This window comes from Cydia amplana, chromosome 3 (genome assembly GCF_948474715.1).
Source record: "Cydia amplana chromosome 3, ilCydAmpl1.1, whole genome shotgun sequence".
Taxonomy (NCBI): Eukaryota; Metazoa; Arthropoda; class Insecta; order Lepidoptera; family Tortricidae; genus Cydia; species Cydia amplana.
The window spans coordinates 11,325,532-11,332,540 of record NC_086071.1 but is presented as its reverse complement, the minus strand read 5'-3'; positions in this window follow the sequence as shown (position 1 = coordinate 11,332,540).

The window sequence follows — 7,009 nt, the reverse complement described above, 5'->3', positions numbered from 1 at the left end:
TTGAGGAGTTCCCTCGATTCCTCATGGATCCCATCATCAGAACTCGAGCTTGACAAAAATGTGTCTTAAAAACTTAACATGCTTAACAAACATAACGAAGAGGACAAATCGCCAAACGTGAACTATGCGTCGTTGAAGAGTTCTGTTCTGATCATCATCAGCAGTTCCACTTCATCAAATGTCACGTTTCTGAATGTATATGCTTGATTTGTTGATAAAAACACAAAAATCACTATATGTATGCCTTTAAGATTTGAGGAGTTCCCTCGATTCCTCATGGATCCCATCATCAGAACTGGGTTTTGACAAAAACGGGACCAATCTGTATGCATATACATACAATCAAAAAAAGAATTTTCAAAATCGGTCCAGTAATGACGGAGATATGGAGTAACAAACATAAAAAAAAAAAAAAAAAAAAAAATAAAAAAAAAAACATACAACCGAATTGATAACCTCCTTCTTTGAGATTTGGAAGTCGGTTAAAAATAGTGGGGATCCGTTTAAGGGCATTTTCGGTATCTATCGTGTCCTGATTAGGAATAGTAGATAAATATTTTTTTGGCTTTTGTATGAAGGGTTGAACGGCTTTGGGGATCTGCCCCATAGAAAAAAAAACACGTTAAAATATTTTTATTTTACTTTTTCGCTATTAGAACACGATACCGAATATGCACTTAAGAACGGATTCCCACTATTTTTGTTACACCTCGTATACATATAAAGTCGGTTCAAATTTTTCGTACGATTTCCATTCCGATATTTATTTCCCCATCCCATGAATCATGATAGATTAAATTTAGTCCTGTTTTGTAAAATAGCTTGTAACAATATCTTAATAAGCTTGTTTTTATCACGTCGCCTTTTACTGTAATACGATAGTTCCCGCCAAAAAACACGACTCCCTTTACTTCCCTTCAGATATCCGGGTCGACCATTGTTCCTTTGTCACAAAACCGGACAGCCCGCGTGCAAACTTTACTTTGCCTCTATTGCAGCCGTCACTGCATACAGCAGATACTCAAACTGACTTTGCCGACTGTATATACGCTTTGTCGAGTAAGACAAAAGATATCTGACGTTCGCTTCAGTGAAATCTTCCTTATTTTTCCATTTCTTGGCTTTTTGTTGTAGAGACATTTAGAATTAACACTGATGTTGGATTTAAAAAATTATTTTGCTTTTGCATGATAAGGCGATCTTATACGGATAAGTTTTTATCGCAATAATTTGTAGGTGCCTTTGCAATTGCCGTAGGAACACTTTTAGCATTTCTTGGCCGAGTTGTTGGGTTGAAGTATGCGACAGAGGTCGTAAATCGCAGGCGTGAGGTCTCGCGATCTGTTGTGGGTGAAGCAGTTAGTTGCCTATGTATCTATCCGAGAATATTTTCAGAGTATGCAAGAATTGCGTGCTAGGAGAGTAAGGATTTATGGATATTTTTGTGGCAGAACTGCCTCGGTACAAAAATTTTAATTAAGTAATATCTAAGTAGGTAATACCAAAAATACAATTATATTGAACCTAACATAATTTTTGGTAAACTATCAAAAACGGGGTAGAGTTAGACCAAGAAAAGTCTGCAACGACTTCGATAGCATACGCATTGGAAATGATTTTTATGATCGAAGTCGTTGCAGACTTTTCTTGGTCTAACTCCTAAGTATTTACCTTGTATTTGTCCATCTGGTTCAATAAGCCAGCTAATTCGCAAAGTCGCCTAGGCTATTCATTAAACGCCGGCATCCAATTTGATGCCTAGGCCGATGGTTAATTGAACCAGAAAGTTATTTATAAACGAATTAAAAGTATTATTATAATTAACCGAATGAAACGATCATATTGCTTTCTGCTTTTGAGGATCAGTCGTTTTCGTACAATCAATCAGCGCGTGGAAAGTAAGAAAGCAACGTCGGCGTGCAGTTCCCATACAAGTTGCAGTCGGGTTGCAGTCCGTCTGTATCGGCCATAATATAGCGTTTTAATACATTGTGGGACTGTAAACGAGGCGTAAAACTAGTTTCCATTTTCTACTCTATCCTTGATTTAGACACATTTCCGAGCAGTGGTGTTAAAAAAATATTGTCGTTGCTATTTTCAAGAATGAATTAACGTCAATTGGAAAGCTGAAATTGAAAAACTCATTCAGCTGCACACATCGTTACTTTTCCCATTTCCTCTTTTAATTACAAACGCGCTTGCGATCAAACACAGTAGGTAGGTAACAAAGCAACATCTACCGTTAATATTTCGCGCTGCCAAAATATTAGGTAAATTTCGCAGCAGTGTATAAACAAATTATAGTTTTAAAGTTTAAATTAACTTGTAATTTTATCCACCTTTACAAAATCAGACGAAAATATTGTGTCATTGCATAGTGCAAGTAGTGCAGAGCTATGTGCTGAAAAACGCAGTGTGGTGGGAGCGCCGCCGCTTTAGTTCACCCAGGTTCTGCGCCGCTGCTGATCAAAATAGAAATCAATGTATACCAGTTCTCACTCTCGAATCTCCTTCAGTCCTAACAAAAGCGTGTCATACAACGCCGAAGATGATAGCATTTCTAAACGTATTACACGACACACGTCACTCGTTCCTCCATCACACATAACTCAAAAAAAAGACCCACAAAAGGATAAACACAAGTTACACGAACAAATCGCAACACTTTACGTGTCTCGCAACTTAAACGCGCACGTACAAAATGGTATCCTAGATAATGTTGCCATTCGTCTTGCGGTAATGCGATATTATATTGTCCCTTCCGAAAGGGCCTTGTTACTTACGCGGACCTAGATTGATTGTTTTCGAATATAAATGTGAAGTTTGGATGTGAATATAGCAAACATGGCAAAATTGCCCTCACAGTTTTTCTTCTTTCAAACTCTACGAATTTACTATGTAGTTTGAAAGCAGCTATTGTGGAAAACAAAATTGATGATCATAAATATAGGTACGTCAAAACCTTACATGGAACGGTAAGTACCTACCTACAACTGTCAAATAACGCAAGTTAGGTTTTATATTTTACATACATATAGGTTATATTTAGGTAATATATACTGAATTCGAACCGCAATATCATCGTCACGCTAGCCTCCAGAGTCTCTAAAAGTAAAGGAGCTTTTCTTCATTCATGCATCCATAATCTAACAAGGCTAGCAACTTAAAAGGGTTAAGAGAAATAACTTTTTAAACATCTTATTACGGGGAAAATCGTTTACACGTAATCACTATAACAGCTGGCCATAAAAAGTTTTCCTTCTACGTAAAACGACTCGGGAGATTGTGACAGTGGCGTTACGATACACTACGGGAGCACAGCGTAAATATTCTAGCAGAGACTTCACTTGTTTGGCCGCTTCGATACAGTCTGTAGTATTAAACTTGTACCTAAAACAGAGAGCGAGTGTATTGAAAATATATAGGTATATGTATATATGTCGAAAAGGGGAAAAGGGGGAAACGCTTAATTGTGCGGGTGGTGGGCATGGTACCTCGATGTATTACTTCACAGCCAAAATAGTAGGTATGTTACCAACGCATGAAATAAACATTCAGACTCGTTAACCATACTAGTGCCTACTATATTTCAGTACTCAATAATCAAAACGATCAATCACTATTTAGATCTAAAATGATTTTATTTAAAATAAAAAGATCACATGAAATCGTTCAAATCTTTATTTTACAAAAGTAAGCTTCTAATGGCACATAAGAAATCAAAATAACACTTGGAATAAAACACTTAGCTACACGGTTAAAGAACATGAGAATCTATAAGCTTTCAAAATAATCCTTCAGGTATAAGCCTTCAGGAACGTAGCGAATTAGGCACGAGCTTGGCTAACGTCCGAAGCCAGTTCCAGCGGCGGAGTCAACTGCTCCCGCCTCCAATTCAAGTTGGTAAACCTGCCTGACCAGTCTACCAACATAACGACAAAAATGCCCACTCGTGCCTATGTTCACTCAAGATACACCTCTTGACGTTCCAAAGCCTTCTACCTGTCATCTTAGTTCAACAATACGCCAATAGATGGCGTTATACTCTCTACGCAACTTTATTATTCCGTTACAAGCAAATAATACGTAGCAAGACATTGCTAATCGACTTTATACAGGCGTCTACTATAGTTGCGTCTACTATAACTGCAATACGTCCTCTAATGGTGTCTCGCTTCGACATATATATAGGGACCTGGCGCTCACGGGCCTCACGGCATATTTTCATGAGCTGGCGAAGCGTCTCGTGGAGGCGTCGGGTGAGAAGAGGGCTGGCTACCTGTATGGACCTGCCTGCCTACCTGGATGCAACGGGCATTAGTAATGAACTTTAAAGGGCCGTCACAATAGATCAATACTTGGTCGACGTGACACTCAAAGGCCCGATACCACCCCAATAATAATAATAAAGGTCCACCGAGAAATGCGTTGAGTTTGTACCACTCACCGCCTCTCTGTGACATGAACCCCTCAAAAATCCTTTCAAAATGAAACAACGAATTAGAAATACCCAAAGAGGGAGTGAGACAGACACGCGACGTACTTCAATATCGCTTCGCGTCACCACCGAAAACATACCGAAAATACGTTAACAATTAAACACGAAAGACAACAAGCGTAAGCGCTGCAAGCTTTCATACATCTTACGCCTTTTTGATTCTGACTTACTTGTCAAAATGGCGCAAGAAACAGTCACTAAAAGGAAGTTCGATGTGTTGCTTCTCTGTCGCACTTGTAAATTCGTAGGTAAGTGTGACAGGGACGCCACATGACGAACTTGGTTCACGGTACGCGCTTTGTATACCAGACAGGCATTTACGAAGCATGCTTAGAAACAGTAATCCTTTCTTGGAGGATATAATCAAACGGAGACGCCATGTCTGTAATTTTCTGTACAAAACAGTCTGCCGATTTTTGCGGGGGAGGGGAACGTCAAATGTATGCGTAACGTAAAAATAGCCATGTCAGATAAACGTCAGTCCATACATTGGCTACCTGGCGTAACGCATTGGCGTCCAGCGCGGCAATGCCGCCAGCCTTCTTGGCACCCTGCCACAAGGCACGGAGCTGGAGCCAGTTTTTTTATTTATAATTTTAGTTATTGTTATTGTAGTTAGTTGTAGTTTTTAATTTTAGTTTATAATTTTTTGCATATATTACTTACCTACTTGTTTACTTATTTAATAATATTACGTTTGTCATAAAATTCATGCATCCATATTCGATGCTGACATATACGCTATCGAGAACGTAATTTACTTTCTATACACCTCGTTCGCACTAATATGCGAGTAGGAGCGAGATGTATAGAAAGTAAATTACGTTCTCGATGGCGTTTATGTCAGTGCCAAACTGATGGTAGCCGTACTGTTTCTTTGCTAAGTACTAAGTACATTAAATTTCATCTATGTAGAGAAAAATCTTCGTAGCGAGAAAAATTTACTTTGTATACTAGTAAGTATACAAAGTAAATTCTAAATACAAAAAACCGGCCAAGTGCGAGTCGGACTCGCGCACGGAGGGTTCCGCACCATCAACAAAAAATAGAGCAAAACAAGCAAAAAAATGGTCACCCATCCAAGTACTGACCCCGCCCGACGTTGCTTAACTTCGGTCAAAAATCACGTTTGTTGTATGGGAGCCCCACTTAAATCTTTATTTTATTCTGTTTTTAGTATTTGTTGTTATAGCGGCAACAGAAATACATCATCTCTGTGAAAATTTCAACTGTCTAGCTATCACGGTTCGTGAGATACAGCCTGGTGACAGACGGACGGACGGACGGACGGACAGCGGAGTCTTAGTAATAGGGTCCCGTTTTTACCCTTTGGGTACGGAACCCTAAAAAAAAAGGACCGTCTCAGTAAACCAAAGAAAGAGACCTATTATGCATTCTATGCAAGGAAATACTCCGTACTCTTTTTATGCCTTTTTCATCCTTATATGTACTTAATTTATTTAATTCGCGACCATACATACATTTCTATTCTTTTGAGGCACTGATAATAGCTAAACTTGTGAAATAACCCTAAATAAAACTCAAAGAAAAGATAGGGTAATAACAGAATCCCTGTAATGGCTCGGGTGGAATAATATATGTAGATTGCAGTATTTCGAGAAGGGAACACTGGGTAGTATACTAAGATTTTACACTTCACCGATGGCTGCCAATCCCTCTAATATTATTATGGTAATACGGCCAATTTCAATAAAAGCGTTCGTCGCAAGAGACATTTTCTTTTAGACGGTATAAATCTAGAGACATGTGCCCGCCGCGAGACACGGGTCCCGATTTGCAGCTCATATCTTTTCATGGTGAATTTCCCCGATTGAAATTTACAGACGAATTGAATCACCGCATAATATTATTTTATTATAAGTAACAAGCTAAAATTTCACACATTCGGTTTTGCCATCAGTATGCTGTTACGAATTCGTTTTATTTACTCACTCCTAGGCTACGAGTAATATGTGTTACCCGAGCTAAGTATATAGGTAGTTATATACTTACATACCTACTTGACCGTACTTAGTGCCTACTGTTTTGCAACAGTGTGGGTATGGTTACTTAATTATATACCATAGACTAGGAATCCTCTAGACTGAGCATAGTATCGCTACCCCCTCTGCCACTTATACGGTAGTTTTACTCCATCTTCGAGTCAATCCCGTACCGTGATTGGTCCGTGTCTTTGAACGGACCAATCACGGCACGGGATTTGCTCACCTCGTCCCCCCGCACCCCCGCATTTTTGGCAGCATCGGTTTCATGAAATAATTGCTCTAAACTCAGTCTAGAGGATTCCTAGTCTATGTTATATACGTATGTGTTTTCATATGCGTGTTTTGTGTTATTTGGTTATATTCTGTTTATTTTTTCTCTGCAACACCTGCTGCATATTTTAATTTTCTTGTTTCCGCTACGAAAGGTTGTCTGAAAGCGCTCTTTAGCGATAAGACTAGCTGCTGTCACCACTACCTAATTGTCTTTGTTTGTGTTCCTGTACTT